Genomic DNA, 16,408 nt, shown 5'->3' with positions numbered 1-16,408 from the left:
GTAACTGGGGAGAATAGAAGAAATGTAGAATGCAGGGAGCTGAATGGGCAGACTCTGCCTTGTTGGAAAGGTCAGAGGGCATTCCCTTTGCAGAGGCCCTGAGTAAGAGGGGGCTCCAGGAAGGCCACTGAAGAGTCTGGGCTGGGAAATGAAGACTCCAGGGGGCTGTTGGAGTTTTGAGTGCCTGAGAGGTTTTGCATAGCACCAACTGACAGAAGAGCTTCTCAGGGCTCGGGCCTTTGGTCTCCCAGGTTTACAGTCATCTGAAAAAATTTTTTTGTGAGAGAATCCTGTATTAAGTCTTTGGGATGGGTCTGTTGAAGTTTCTGAAAGATGCTCCAAGGTAGCTCCTCCCACCCCCAATTATATATCCCTAAAAGTGCTTTAACGCCCCAACTTACCTGTAAGCCCAACATTGAGGAAGCAGAAGCAAGAAGATCAGAAGTTGCAGATCAGATTGTATTACACGAACACTCAAAATGAGACGAAATAAGCAAAACGCTACCACTAACAACAGAAATAACCTGCGACCTAGGCCAATCTAGGATGTTGGTTTTTGTTTTGACTTGGAACTTCCTATGAAGAACACTGGACACACTGGAGAGCCACCTGCCTCTGTCTCCTATCAGCTACAAGATGTGTGAGCCTTATTGGGTAAGCCTTATGTTTTAGGACTTCCTTCATCCTTGAGCTCTCTGGCTTATGACAGCTCTGTTGTAGTTTTTAGTGTTTCTGTTGGTTTTGTGTGTGTGCATGCTGGAGAAGTATGAATAGCTACTTGTCAAGGTGAACATTGACCAAGCCAGTTCAGTCAACCCAGTCTCAAGGGAGGGAGCAAAGATTGAAAAGAAAAAGACAATCAGAAAAAAGTGTAACATGACTCCAGCCAGTGCTGAGGCTGAAGCGGGTTTATTTTTTCCCAGTCTGCTTTTATACCATTTGAAGTGCATGCAAATAAGGTCAGTTCTAGATTAAGGAACAAACAGGGCAGTAAACACAAATAGTCCCGTGATCACTGTTTCTGGGGGTTTATCAGGATGACCAAGATAAAAGGAGCAGCACGTTCCCTGGCTGAGTTTACCTTAGCCTTGATAGCTTTGTATTAGCTACTTCCCTGTCAGAGCCCAAAGTCAAAGTCTTACCTGAGCTTCCTTGTCCTGGCTCAATGTCAAATTCCTGCCAAGTTTCTAGAAGCAGCCGCAAAAGCTTTCCACAGAACATACACTTGTTAGCATTTGAATGCTGAGGCAAAATGTCAGAGAAAGTCAGTTTAAAGGGAGGTTAGGTTGCCTCTCAGTTTTTAATCTGATTGCTTGGATCAGTGTTCCTGGGCCTATGGTGAGGCAGATTAGAGACAGAGGAAGAGTGGGGTTCAGAACTACACTTCACATGTGCCTCAGTAACAGCCCCCTGTCAGAGCCGCCTCCTGGTGACACTCAGCTAGGACACTGTAGACTATGCATGAGGTTTCTCTAAACAGTAGCTCTAGGGCAGTCACTTATTAAAATATCAAATGTCATTGATGAAGGTAGGTCCCCATGGTCAGTCACCTATCAAAAGCCTGCCAGCTGGGACTAAATCCTTAACCCCTGAGCCTTCACAGAACACTCTGCTATTCACATCTTAACAGAAGGAATTTGTGGGTGTCTTCCCATCTCCTGTTACTGTTTAACACTTGTGGGGAGGTGTCCTGTGAGATAGCTCAGTTAGTAAAGTGCTTGCTGTGCAAACCCTTTGGCCTGTTTGGTCCCCAGAGTACACAATGACAGAAAAGATTCCCAGTCAGCTTCTGATTTCTACACACACCACAGCATGTGTGCACTGCCTTGCCATCACACACAGTCAATAAATTTCAGTTAAAAATCCTTTCTGTGTACATTCATGAGGCGTATAAGACTGGTCACCCTCTGTGAGCATTATGTCAACCTTTATGTTCCAGTGACAATGTGGAGCATATGACTTCTTCAGCATCCACGTTCTTCCCCTTTGGAGGGGTCTGAAGCAACCCTTTTTGTTACCGCATGGAAGAAAGTGGTTTTTCTACTAGATTCTAAGAAGGTTTTCAGTTTTACCATTTTTTTTTTTTTGCATTTGTTTATTTGTGCAGCATATGTGTGGGTGTGCAAGTGTCACAGGTCGGTCCTATGTGGAGGTCAGAGAACAGATAACCTGCTGGAATTCATTCCTACTTATTATGTAGGTCTCAGGGATTGAACTCGGGTCAACAGGCTTGGCTGCAAATAACTTTACCCTTTGAGACATCTTGCCAGCCCAGATTCTTTCTATTATCAACGTTCTGCCATTTTTTTCTAGGAAAACTCTTCGTGCTGATTTTCCTTAATCTTTAATTACAGATTCAGCTCTCTCCTTTGCTTAAAACATTTGGATAAAACTTATCTTTTTGTTTGTCAACCTATCTGTACAGATTTTGCACAGCAATTTTTTTCCTTAGTTTACCTTTTGGTTTGCTTTATTTTGTTACTTTGAAACAGATTTTTCTGTGGAGCTCAGACTGACCTCAAACTCACTATATAGCCCAGGCTAACCTCCAACTGAAGAGCCTCCTGATGAATTTGAGGCAGGGATTTATTCTTTGACCAGGCTAACCTGGAACTTGAATTCACAGTGATCCTCTTACATCAGCTTTCCAAATGCTGGCATTATGACATGCCATGCTTGCCTTTGAAATGATCTTTAAATCTACATATTGTAAATCACATCTTTGAGTTGTTTGACTTAAAAATCTAGTTTTTTATTAAGTTCCCCAACTCAGAAAAACACAAATGGAGACTCCCCATCTTGGCTTATGTTTCTTGCCCTGACAGAATATTTGTCTGTATTGAGATTGGGAACATGGCTCAGTAAAGTGCTTGCTAGAAGGCACAGAGGCCTAGAATAAGTTCCCACTATCACATAAACCCAGTGTGATGATGACACAGGCTTATACCACAAGCACATAGGAAGCAGAGGCCGGAGGGTCAGCAGTTCAATGTCATCCTTGACTACATAAAAAGTTTGAGGCAAGCCTAGAGTAATGACTTTGTCTATAAAAAATATGTATTTGTAGCATTAGCTTGCTGTGTTTTGTTGTTGTTGTTGATGATGATGATGTCTCATTCCAAAATGTTTGGGTGAAGCCATACCTCTTTCTTTTCTCTTTCATTCATTCTTGAGTAGACACAGCTTTTCCTCACCGTGGGCCTACGCCAGCCTGCCAGCCTTCTCAGTGATTTCTCCTGGACCTGCCTCCCTCCCTCTGAGCTGGGAAGATATGATCGAGGGCTGGATGCTGCTTTCTCAAAACTGAACAGTGAGAAGAGAAAAGTTCAGAGGACATTGATCTTGGCCTAGTTGGCAGGTGGCCTTGGCCTCCTGTGCTTTCAGGAAGTGGCCTAGACTAGGGTCTTTCACCCAGGTTGGAGAGAAGCAGCCTGGACCTTAGAGCTTCCCTCCCCTGAAGCTGTGAGCCTGGGCCTCTTTGTTGGAAAAAGATGCTTTACTTATCTGTCTTTTACCTCCACATCCTGCAAAAGGAAAGACCTTATAACCTGTGGCTTTTAGGGGATGTAGATAGGGACAGAGTGGCCCAGTAAAGTAATTGCAAGCACAAGGACCTGAGTTTGTTCCTTAAAACCTACTTGAAAATGCCAGGTGTGAAGGAATCCAGTTGTAATCCCAACATTGTGGAGGCAGAGACAGGAGACACCCTGGGGCTCCTCGCCTGGCCATTGTAGTCTAATCTGTGGTGAGCCTCCTGCCAATGAGGGGAATTGGGAGACAGCATTCCTGAGGATGACACTTCTGACTCACATGTATACCTGGACAGTCACATGGAGAAAAAAAAATTGTGTTGGGGGGGTGAGGGTGTGTGTGCCGATGTGGTCAAGACTGAGGTATAGGAAATAAAGAAGTACTTGCCATGGGTATACAACCTAGGGTTGTCACAAATTGAGTAATCAAAATAAAAATTTAATGCAGAAGTTTGAAAATTAACATTAAAAAGATTTTAATGAGAAAAACCAATATTTCGATAAAGAACAGTGTCTTAGAGTTTGTTTCTATTGCTGCGATCAAACAACATGACCAAAAGCAAGTTGGGGAGGAAAGGACTTACATGGCTTACACTTCCACATCATAGTCCATCACTGAAGGAAGTTAGGATAGGAACTCAAACAGGGCAGGAACCTGGTGGCAGGAGCTGATGCAGAGGCCACGGAGGGGTGCTGCTTACTGGCTTGCTCCTCTCCATGTCTTGCTCAGGCTACTTATAGAACCCAGGATTATCAGCCTGGGGCGGCCCCACCCACAATGGGCTGGGCTGGGCCCTCCCCCATCAATCACTAGTTAAGAAAATGCCCTGATGTCTGGTTGTGGGTCTCTGTATCTGCCTCTATGTGCTGCTGGATGCAGCGTCTCAGAAGACAGTTAAGCTAGACTCCTGTCTGCAAGTATAGCAGAGTATCATTAATAGTGTCAGGGGTTGGCTCTCCCACATGGTCTCAAGTTGAGACAGTCATTGGTTGGCTGTTCCCTTAGTCTCTGCTCCATCTTTATCCCTGCACATCTTGTAGGCAGGACAAATTTTTGGTTGAAGGTTTCGTGGGTGGTGGATTGATGTGCCCTTCCCTCCTCTAGAAGTCCTGCCTGGTGGTCACTTTGGTATCTATACCCCCCTCTGGTAGGAATCTCAGCTAGGATCACCCCGACAGACTCCCTGTATTCTCCCAGTCCCATGCCTCCAGCTGGTCCCAGAGATGCCCTTCACAGATTTCCATTCTCACTCCCAGCCCTCTTAGAGGCATTTTCCTTTCTTTCTTTCTCTCTTTCTCTCTCTTTCTTTCTTTCTTTCTTTCTTTCTTTCTTTCTCTCTCTCTCTCTCTCTCTCTCTCCTTTCCTTCCTTCCTTTCTTTCTTTCTTCCTCTTTCTTTCTCTCTCTCTCTCTCTTTCTTTCATTCAAGATTTATGTATATGAGTACACTGTTGCTGTCTTCAGACACACCAGAAGAGGGCATCAGATCTCATTACAGATGGTTGTGGTTGCTGGGATTTGAACTCACGACCTCTGGAAGAGCAGTCCAAAGTGTTTGTTAAACCGCTGAGCCATCTCTCCAACCCGGAGGCATTTTCTTAATCAAGGTTTCTTCCTTTCACATAACTAGGGCTTGTGTCAATTGACATAAACAGTTCAGCACAACCAGTGATAGTAATGAGGCTGTAAGACATAGTGTTGTGAGTGGGGCTAATCTGCCAGTTTAACCTGCAGTTCTTAAGGAGGCTAGAGAGGCAGAACAGCACTTGCTGCTGTTCTAGAGGATGTAGGTCAATCCCCACCACCCATGTGGTGGCCCACTACCATCAGTAACTCCAATTCTAGGGGAGATGACATTCACTTCTAGCTTTTGTGGACACAAGGCCTGCAAGTGGTGCACATATATGCATGCAGGAAAAACTAAAATACACTAAATAAAACAAAAAAATTAGATATTATAATTTGTTTATATATAATATAGTTTATATGTTATTCATTTGTTTGTTTGTTTGTTTGTTTATGTTTCTATCTCTATGACAGGGTTTCTCTGTGCAGCCCTGGCTGCTCTGGAACTGACTCTGGAGACTATGCTGACCTCGAACACAGAGATCCACCTGCCTCTGCCTCCCAAATGCTGGGGATTAGAGGTGTGTGCCACCATGCCCCAGCTACAGTTTACATGTTAAATGACACTATAATAGAATCATTTGACAAAGTTTTAAAGGATTATTATTATTGCTATTGTATTATTATTTTAAAGTTATATGCATATATGCATTTGTATGCGCATCCCCCAGAGTCCAGAAGGAGACACCAAATGCCTCAGAGCTGGAGTTGTAGGCAATCGTGAGTACTTGGGCTTGGATGCTAGGAACCCAATGCTGGTCCTCTTCCAGAGCACTGTGTACTCTTTCTTCCTTCCTTCTCCCTCCCTCCCTCCCTCCCTCCCTCCCTTTCATTCTTTCTTATTTATTTTTGAGACAGGGTCTCACTCTGTAGACCTGGAAGGCTCTATGTAGACCAGACCTTTAGTGTGCTGGGATTAAAAGTGTGTGCTACCACGCCTGGCTTCATAAATATAGTTTTAACCAGAAGGAAAATGGGGAAAAATTTAAGTTATAAAACCCTTCCCCACAAAATGATTTTTCAAAAAAAAAAAAATCACTTTTTCTAAGTAGGTCAGTGTAACAAATGGGTGTAGCAAACAGGCCTGCCTGCTTCCTGCCGCCGTGATGGTCAATGGGACTGGAGAGCCTGGCCTGAAAGGAAGAAGACATACTGGATTTTTTCTGGAATGCCAAAATGGCTCTTGCAGGTTCCTTGAGATAAAACTTCACATTCTCTGAATTCCTAGGTGTTTTAGAATAACAGTTGAAATCTTGATTTTGTGTTTGCTTTTGAAACAGGGTCTGGTTATGGTGTCAGTACCACACCCATCTGAAATCTTAATTTTTACTAGGATAATATCACAAAGCAGGTTGTGGTAAATCTTGCTTGTACTGCCTGAGATGGGAGGGTCACTGCCAGTTCAAGGCTAGCCTGAACTCAGATATAAATAAGTAAAGTCATAGCAATAGTAAAAAGCTATGTAAAAGAACACTTGGGCTGAGTTGATATCTCAACAGGTGAAAGTGTTTGGTGAAAACCTGAAAAACAACAAACCAACCAACCAACCAACCAATCAACCAACCAACCAACCAACCAACCCACCAACCAACCAACCAACCAACCAACCAACCAACCAACCACCAACCAACCACACCAACCAACCAACCAACCAACCAACCCACCAACCAACCAACCAACCAACCCACCAACCCACCAACCAACCAACCAACCAACCAACCAACCAACCAACCCACCACCAACCAACCAACCAACCAACCAACCAACCAACCAACCCACCAACCAACCAACCAACCAACCAATCAACCAATCAACTAACCAACCAACCAACCCACCAACCAACCAACCAACTAACCCACCCACCAACCCCCCCACCAACCAACCAAACAACCAATCCACCCAACAACCAACCAACCCACCCACCCACCAACCAACCAACCAACCAACCAACCAACCAACCAAACCAATCAACCCACCAACCAACCAACCAACCAACCAAAACTGAGTTTTACTCCTGGTTACCACAGTAGAAAGACAGGACCAGCTCCTCAAAGTGTTTGTTGACCTCTGCATATTATGTCACTCGTGTGTGTGTGTGTGTGTGTGTGTGTGTGTGTGTGTGTGTGTGTGTGAACTTCCTCTACAAAGACATCTTTCTCACTTGATAAGGAAAGGATGGGGGGGCATTATCTCTGAGCATTATTTTCAGATTGACGTCATTATCATAATAGAAGAAATACTTTCATTTTTCCTGTTTCCATCTCCATGACTAAGCTTTATGCTCAGCAGCATAGCTGCTACAGCATCTCTGTCCTGGTACTAGGCCATAATCTCACTTAGGATTTTACAGATGACATCATGGAGAAAACAGGGTCAGGCATGACTCTAGGGAAGAGTCTGCAGAAGCACTTGAGTCAGATCAATACGGTCTCTGTAACAGGGCCCTAGCCCTTGGCCTGCCCCTCTCCATGATGGAAGTACCATGCAGGCTGTAAAACTCAGCACGTAGACAGCATCACCTGCCAAAATGAAAACCAACACCTAATCCATCAAAGTCCGTCAAAGGTTCTGGGAAAGTCTCTAAATGGCCTCACCTTGCTTTTTGGCTTCTGTAGTTCTGCTTCTGGCTAACTCTTCTTGTTAACTGAAGTATGTCAACCCAGGATTTAGTTTTTGTTCATAAAAGTTCACCCTGAGTTCACACTTCTTTGCTTGTGACTGTATAAGATACCTTGTCCTGCTGCAGCCTTCGGTTCCATCTCATGAGACCAGCATTGTTGTAGCTTCTGAGAACCCTGTCTGCATCCTCAGCTCGTACATCTTGTAAGAAGCTGAGGTTTGCCTAGAGTTCCTCTGGGTTTCAGCCACCAACAATCCAGGGACTGCAACCTTGCCCTCCCAGCCCTTCTCCTGCCTATATTTTTGTACATACTAAATTATATCTCACTGGGTAAAACTCTCCAATTATTTGTTTAAATTTATAAGTTTAATAAAAAGTCTATTGTTAAAAAAAAAGCTCACCTTGAGAAAGGCTTGTGGCTACACTGGAATTCTAAACACCCAGGGTAGCTATTGGCAGGCTAATAAAGACTTCCGGTTGTCTTAAACTCAGGTCTGCGTAGTCTTCTCTGGTGGATGCCCCAAAGCATTTCTAGGAACATCTGCTGCAGTCCACGGTTCCAGCCATCCTGCCAGCCTTCCCTGCTGTTCCATTTGCTGGATGGTCATGGAGACCAGAGATGAACGTCTGACCCCTGGGGTGTCTTTCCATGGCAAGTCAGATCCTCCTCAGCCAGGGACTGATTCAATAGCTCAGTTGTGACTGGCAGCTAGACGGAAGGCCCAGGGACTTCTGTTGGGCAGGCTTCTAGTCTGGCCTGGGTCGTGAATTGCCAATAAGTTCTAAGAGTTCAAGATCCATGAGGCCAAGTTTGGAGAGGTTTCTGCATTTCTGATTTCTATAGAGTGGACCTATAAATTCAGGTGCCCAGTAGGATCAGGCCATATTGTTAACTCATCAAAAACAAAAACAAATAAACAAAACACATATTGATCACTTATGTGCCAGGCAACAATGTTGACTAACCTTATTTGTAAGCCTTAATGAGTGAGATTTCCTGCCCACTGTGCTGCCGCCAACCTAGATCTGGTCCCGAGGATCCAACTGTTGGTAAAAAGAACAGCCACCCTCTGTTTTCACATGCCCGCCATGATAGGCACACCCTCCCTTCACCACAGTAAGTAAATGTAACACAAATATTCATAGCTGAGTGTGTTGGCGAACACCCTTTAAGCTCAGTCTCTAGAGACAGAGGCAGGCAGATCTTCGTGACTTTGAGGCTAGCCTGGTCCACAGCCTGAGTTTTAGGACAGTCAGGGCTGTTATTCAGAGAAATCCTGTTGAAGGAAAAAACAAAACAAAATAAAATTTATAAGTTTAAAAACCAGTTCTTCCAATGAAATAATTTACTTTTATTTTTCCTTCTTTCTCTTCTCCTCTTCCCCACCCCCTTTTCTTTTGTGCGGACGCCCCAAGGGTTGGGCTGAGAAGGCAAGACTCTGTGTATGTTGTGGGAGGAGGGTTGTTTTGTATTTTTTGTTTGTTTTTCAGGCAGGATTTCAATATTTTTGTTTCTGAGGCAGGGTATTAGCATTGGCTAACCTGCAGTTTACTTTGTAAACTAGGCTGGCTAATGTTGCTAATAACACACATGTATTGGTCCACCTTACATTTCGTAGTTAAGCTCGAATTTATCAGGAGTCCATAGAGAGAAACACACCAAAAAACTTCTGGTGGTGTGCTGCAGTTTCTTGCTGCTTCTTCAGACTCGGCTGATTGGCAGAGTGAAGTCAGCTGAGACAGACTTAGTGCACTGAGGCAAGACCTGTGGAGGACATGTGATGTGTGGAGGGAGCATAAAAAAGACTCGACAGTGATGGAGGCTGAGCTTGGCTTACTTATAGAGCGAGCTGTGCAACTCTTGTTGGTCTCAAGTCTTCGCTGATCTTTGCTTTGCTCAGAGAGGCACAGCCAAGAGCTTCTTCAGACATTACTGCCTGGTCCCTCCTGCTGACTGGTGCCAAGGCTGAGGCCTGGCTTCTTTGCTAGGTAGCGCCACTGCTGCCGATTCATGTTTGCTATCCCAACTCTACCAGATTGGACTGCTGGTGTATCCATGAAGTGCTTGTGAGTAGATCAAGCCACCGCTGTTGACCTGTGAACTGAACTACTAATTTCCAGACAATGAAGATGGGAAAATTTCTAAACAGGTTCCCTCCCCCGATCCTGCCCCGTATCCTTTCTTTTCCACTACCTCTGGTGGGTAGTGGGCTGAAAAGGAGGTTAAAGGGTTTAAGAACCATCATTAAAAGTAAGCCTTGAAAAAGTTAACGTTATGGTGATCTGAATGAGATTTCCTTGTATGTGGGTATTTGAATACTTGGTCCCCAGTTTGTGGCATTGGGCAGTTTAGGAGATGTGGCCTTGCTGGAGGAAGCCCATCACTGGAATCAGCCTCCGAGGTTTCAGAAGCCATACACCATTTCTGGGGTGCACTCTCTGCTTCCTGTTTGTGTTTCATGGTGTGAACGCTTTGCTGTTGCTCTAGCCTCCTGTCAACTGATGCTCCATTCCATCATCGTGTACTACGATCCCTTTGTACGCCAAATACATTCTGTCTTCTATACATTGCCTTGCTCATGCTGTGTTTATTGAGGCAACAGAAAAGTAACTAGCATAGACAGAGTTTGAGGGGTTGGGGATTTAGCTCAGTGGCAGAGCGCTTGCCTAGCAAACTCAAGGCCCTGGGTTCGGTCCCCAGCTCCAGAAAAAAAAAAAAAATTAGACAGAGTTTGAGTCCCAACACTACCGAACGGGGGGTGGTTTCACATGCCCATAATCCCTGCCAAGTAGGAAGTAGAGGCAGAAAGATCAGAAGTTTAAGGTCATCCCCAGCTACACAGACATTTCAAAGCCAGATGACAGCACATGAGATCTGAGATCTGTCTCCAAAAGAAAAAAAAAAAAAGAAAAGAAATTGAGAGAGAGAGAGAGAGAGAGAGAGAGAGAGAGAGAGAGAGAGAACCTTTACTGCCCCTTTGACAACAAGAGAAAGAGAGGGCTCAACTGAGAATGCAGTGAACACAGCTGGAGATTTATAACCAAGGGCAGAGTGTACGTACGGTCTGAGTGGCAATGGCTAAGATGAACTTGATTGTCTATCAAGGAAGAGGAGATTCTTGTTAAACTGGTTTATGACTGAAGTTTGATTTTGCTTTTGAGACCAGTTACTGCTGTGTAATCCAGGCTAGGTTTGAACTCAAAATCCCCTGGCCTCAGTCTACCAAATACTGAGATTATAGGTGTGGATCACCATGGTTGGCTTCTGACTGAAGTTTTGCCTGAGTCCGGGGCCTTTCTTATCTCTGACGTGATGCGATGTGCCTAGTCATTCTTGTACACCGGCACCAGCTCCTGACTGTGAGACTTGATAAAATGGGACCCTATAAGGAATCTGAAAAGGCTGGAAGATTTGAATCCTTTAGGATGGAATCTGAGAGATTCTCCTCCTTGATCAAACTTCAGTCAGGCTCCTTCAAGCCCACTAGGCCCCAGCCTTCAGCATCCATCTATGGCAAACTTAAATTATCCAGTTTGGCAAGAATCCTGTCAAGTGAGTTCTCCTAGAATCTCCTATCCTTAATATCACACTTCATATAGATTATGGTTCAATATGAAATGTCTTTTGGGCTATGTGTCAATGCATAGTCTCAGCTGGTAGCACTATTTTGGAAATATTTGGAATGTTCTGGAAAATTTAGAAGATAGGGCCCAGTTGGAGCAAGCTCACTTGGAGGTGTGCCTTTGAGGGCTATATCTGGTCCCCAACCCCTTCCTCCCTGTTTCCATTTCTATGAACAGTCTCCTCCTCCGCATGCTTGCACTGCCTTAGTGCATGGGACCAAGCAATGTGGGATCGAAGCCGTGAGGAAGACGAACTGCTTACACTGTTTTATGGAGAATCCCCTCACCCCTGGTGTATCTGCTATCTTCATCCATCCACTGATTCTAACCTGCCTCAGCTACAAAGCCCAACAGTTCATGCTGTGTTCAGAACGCTCTTCTGTTGCAAGAGCTCCCAATTAAAACCCGGTTTTATTATCTTCATATTACCAGACTGTAGTTTTCTCTTACAGAGTCTGAGGGGAAAAGGCCCTGAAGAACTGGTAATACTGGGTTGGCTTTCCAAGGAGTTCCGTTGTGGAGCTGTGCGCAGCTGTGAGCATAGGCTAGGCTTTAGAGATTATGCGCATGCTCACGACAATCCTGCAGGTAAAATGGAGTTTAAAATGTAGGCTAGTGGGACTTGCCCCGTCATATAACAGGCAGTGAGTGCCCCGCCTCCTTCTCGAGGCTCCTATCAATCAGAGGTGGTGGAGCACACTTGAAGTCCACGCACTTTGAGAGGCTGAGACCATAGAAGTGTGAGGTCAAGGACCTCATTTCAAAAAAAAAAAAAAAAAAAGAAGAAAAGAAAGAAGAAGAAAAAGAAAAAAGGCTCCTGTCCAATAATGTAAAAATTTATGTACTCTCCTCTGTATGGTCCTAAAAAGCAAGAGAGCTCTTGGGAAGAAGTCCTTTGCTATAGCTCTCCAGAGTCTTCCCGTTGAGGAATCGATTTGAAATCTGAGTGGTGCCCACTAGGGGGCAGCAGAGACCTGCTGAGCCTTGCTGTTCCTCCAACTCTTGGCTTTTTTCACTGAGGTCCTTTGGTGGGAATTCTTCAGTTATTACTCATTGCTCAGTCAGACTCATGTTTTGGGAAAATACACCACTGTACATCAATTTCTCTTTGAAATATAAGTGATCATTTGACCCCTGTGCATCCTTTAACGTAACGTATATTAATTTAGGTTAGGGAGACTGGTGAATAAAGAAACCTGAAGCCATGATAACCTGAGTTTGACCTCAGAATTCACTAGGCGGAAGGGGAGGACCAACTACTAAAACTTGATGTTCACTTGCATACAAGCACCGTGGCATGTGAGCACCTAATGCATCTTTAAATAATTTATACCATCCTCAGCGGCCCTATGTGATAGTCATATATAGATTACTTACCCAGAGGGAAGCCACAGTCCAAAGAAGTACAGAATTTCTCAAAGTCCAATCCCAAAGCAGTGACAGAGGTGAGGTTTGAACTCATGTGTTTGGACTCTGAAGCCTGCCTTAGTTCCTTCAATTTGCCTCCAGGTCCTGTTCCATGGGCTTCTCTGCAGACACTCCCTGACTAAGAGCTGAACACCACTGATCCAGGGGATCTTAAGGGTGATGGGGGTGGATATGAACAAAGCAGAGAGGTCCCTTCCTTCTGGTATTTGCAAACTTCATTGCATGACATGACATGTCTGCTCTATACAATGTGCTTTACCTACTCCGCATAGGCCTTTAATCCTCACCTCTCTTCTCTCCCTCAAGTCTTTAGACCTTCTGAAGCTCTGCCTTCAGCCTGACCACACTGGGCAAGTCCCTGAGGCCCTTGCCTATGTCCACTAAGCACCGATGCAACTTCCCACCTTGGAGAAGTGTTGTAAGGGTCAAGTGAGCTAACCCACCCAAATGCTTACTACCATCACAGTTTTTGTGGTGGTTTGAATAGAGATGGCCCCAACAGGCTCAAATATTAGAATGGTGAGTCTTAAGACAGTGGTGCTACTTGAGAGGTTAGGAAGTGTGGCCTTGTTGGAGGAAGCATGTCACTGGGGCAGGCTTTGGGTGTCAGAAGCCCTAACCAGGCCTACTGTCTCTCTCTCTTCCTGCTGCTTGGAGATCCAGATGTGGAAGTCTCGGCTCCTCCTTCAGCACCATGTCGGCCTGCATGACACCGTGTTTCCCACCATGACAATAACAGCCTAAAACTCTGAACCCGTAAGCCAGCCCCAATTCAATTCTTCCTCTTATAAGAGTTGCTATGGTCATGGTGTCTCTTCACAGCAATCAAACCCTGATTTTGATTGTTTTCCATGTTTTGTTTTGTTTCTGTTTTTTTATGATAGGTATATACACAGAGGCGTACACGAATTACATTCAATTTAAATTTCCCAGGCATAGCCTTCCCTCGGCAGCGCTTCCTCTGGAGTGTGTGCTGGCTGATTTTATGTGAACTTGACACAAGCTAGAATTATCTGAGAGAAGGGAACCTCTACTGAGAAAATGCCTCCAGACCATTGGGCTGTAGGGCATTTTTTTTCAATTAATGATTGATGGGGGAGGTCTCTGCCCATTGTGAGTGGTTCCATCGACGGGCTGGTGGTCCTGAGTTCTAGGCTGAGTAAGTCATGATGAACAAGTCAGTAAGCAGCATCCCTCCATGGCTTCTGCATCAGCTCCTGCCTCCAGGCTCCTGCCCTGTTTCGGTCCAGTCCTGACTTCCTTCAATGCTGTGGAAGTGTATGCTAAATAAACTCGCTCCTCCCCAACTTGGTCTTTTGGTCATGGTGTTTCATCACAGCAATAGAAACCCTGACTAGGACAGAGGGCCAGGACTCCCTCACTGTGCTTCTGAAGCCCAAAGAAGACAGCTGGGATGGAAAACTGCTTAGTCACAGGTTGTTCTAGAAGAAGGACGGCCACCTCCCAGTGTGTATGACACAGCTTTGTTCTAGACAGCTCTACTTGCCACTGTGGTGCTTGGTTGAGCCTGAGGCCGTGGCCTTCACCCCACATGAGATGGTCTTGCTTTAGGAACCAGATTAGGGCAGAGTCCCAGAGTCCCTCTTGACTAACAGGAGGGTACAGGCTGACTGGGGTACTTGCTGACACAAAGACATTCCAGTGACCAGATTTTTAAAAGGTTCCCTCCAGTGCTATAAAACCAGAGACTCAAAAGTCCTTTCTCCTGGGTTCCAATCTCAGGAGATAGGAACTGTCATCTGAGACACTGGCAGCATCTCCAGAGAACTTGCTAAATTCCCACAAACCAGGAGTTTCTGAACACTCTGGACCTCGTGGCCTACTTGCCAGATCCCCGTTAGATGCTCACCACCAAACCCAGAATGCTTTGTTCTCTTTCTCCCTCTCTCCAGGAGTCTCCCAAGGTCTCCCAGGTGACATTCCTGAATCAAAGGGATTATTAGGGCCTGGCTTTGGGTCTGAGGGGCCATCACAAGTAGGTTGCTGGAAATGTCCGAGTCTGCTTCTGCCAGCCTATGGTCTTCTCATGGGGAGATAGATTCTGGCCAGACCTGACACACTGAGGCCACTTTGATGCTCTCATCACTTAAGCCCCAAAGCTAGTGATTGGATGTCATTGCTAAATCTCTACAGATTAGAGCATCCTCGTCTATGAGCAGGGATGACTGGTCCCCCGGCTTGAGATTTATATCTCAGAAAAAATGTCACAAAGGGGTCCCTCATCCCAATGCATGCACCCCTGAGTCCCTTATCCCAATGCATGCAGGTCCCTGAGTTCTCTAGAACAGCCCTTCATTGTGAATCCCCTGAGACCTGTGTTCCTGTGTTTGAACCCCTGCAGGGTGACGATGGAGATTTCTGTCTTTAGCTCTTCTTGACAATACATATCACAATGCTTTCTGGGCCAGAATGTGTCCCCTCTCGGGCCTCAGCTGGAGTTTCTCCAAAGGTATAGCCTACCGGAGAGGAGTTTGCCAGTTTTTTTTTCTTTTTTCTTTTTTAAGGACTTATTTCTTTTTATTTTGTATGTGTGAATGTTTTGCCTGCCTGGTGTCCACAGGCATCAGAAGAAGTCACTGGTGCATCTGTAACTGGAGTGACAAACTTGTGAGCCACCATGAGGGCACTAGGAACAGAACTTGGCTTCTCTGGAAAAGCAGTCAGTGCTCGTAACCACTGAACCACCTCGACAGCAGTTTGCCACGTTGAGCCTACTTCTTCAGCGTTTTTTTTGGGATGCACAGTGAAGGGGGAGGAGGTGCAAAGCTCTGGGGCAGAGACAACAGGTGTACGAAGAGGCCTGAGTCAAGTCAGTCCACTAGAGTGCACAGAGGCTGCTGGGAACAGGGCTGAGCGTCAGCCCTCGGGAGAGGGGTTATTCCAGGGAGGGCAGGGGAAATTTCCTACCAACTGCCACCCAGCTAAGATTGGGGCAGGGAGACAGAGCTGAGATGCCAACTCATGAGAGACTGTGCCAAGGATGTGTGGGGAGGGGTTTTCCCAGAACAGCCACCACCAATACCAGAATAAAAGCAGGTATGAGGGGGCTGGAGAGATGGCTCAGAGGTTAAGAGCACCGACTGCTCTTCCAGAGGTCCTGAGTTCAATCCCAGCAACCACATGGTGGCTCACAACTCTCTGTAATGAGATCCGATGTCCTCTTCTGGTGTGTCTGAAGACAGCTACAGTGTACTTATATATAATAAATAAATAAATCATTTAAAAAAAAAAAAAGGAGGTATGAGCACCAAGCTGCAAGAGAGAGTCTTACCCTATTTCCTGACTCCCCACACCCACCCCAATGAAATGTGATGTCTTCTTCCTGCTCCTGCTTTCTTCCCTAAGTTGCTTTGGTAAGAACATTTTATCGCCACAACAGATTAGTAATTAACACCTTGTGTCACTGGTATGTGTGTGTAAATGTGCATGTGAGCTTGGGTGTGTGTATGCGTTCACATAGCAAACATCCCTAACGTGAGGAATACTGGGCCAGCAGAACTCTTTCAGTCTGGGATGTTCTGTGACTTCTGCACCTTACAGGTGTACGATTGGTCCGACGA

This window comes from Rattus rattus, chromosome 2, assembly GCF_011064425.1.
Source record: "Rattus rattus isolate New Zealand chromosome 2, Rrattus_CSIRO_v1, whole genome shotgun sequence".
Classification (NCBI taxonomy): domain Eukaryota; kingdom Metazoa; phylum Chordata; class Mammalia; order Rodentia; family Muridae; genus Rattus; species Rattus rattus.
Note: the sequence above shows the minus strand (reverse complement) of the source record.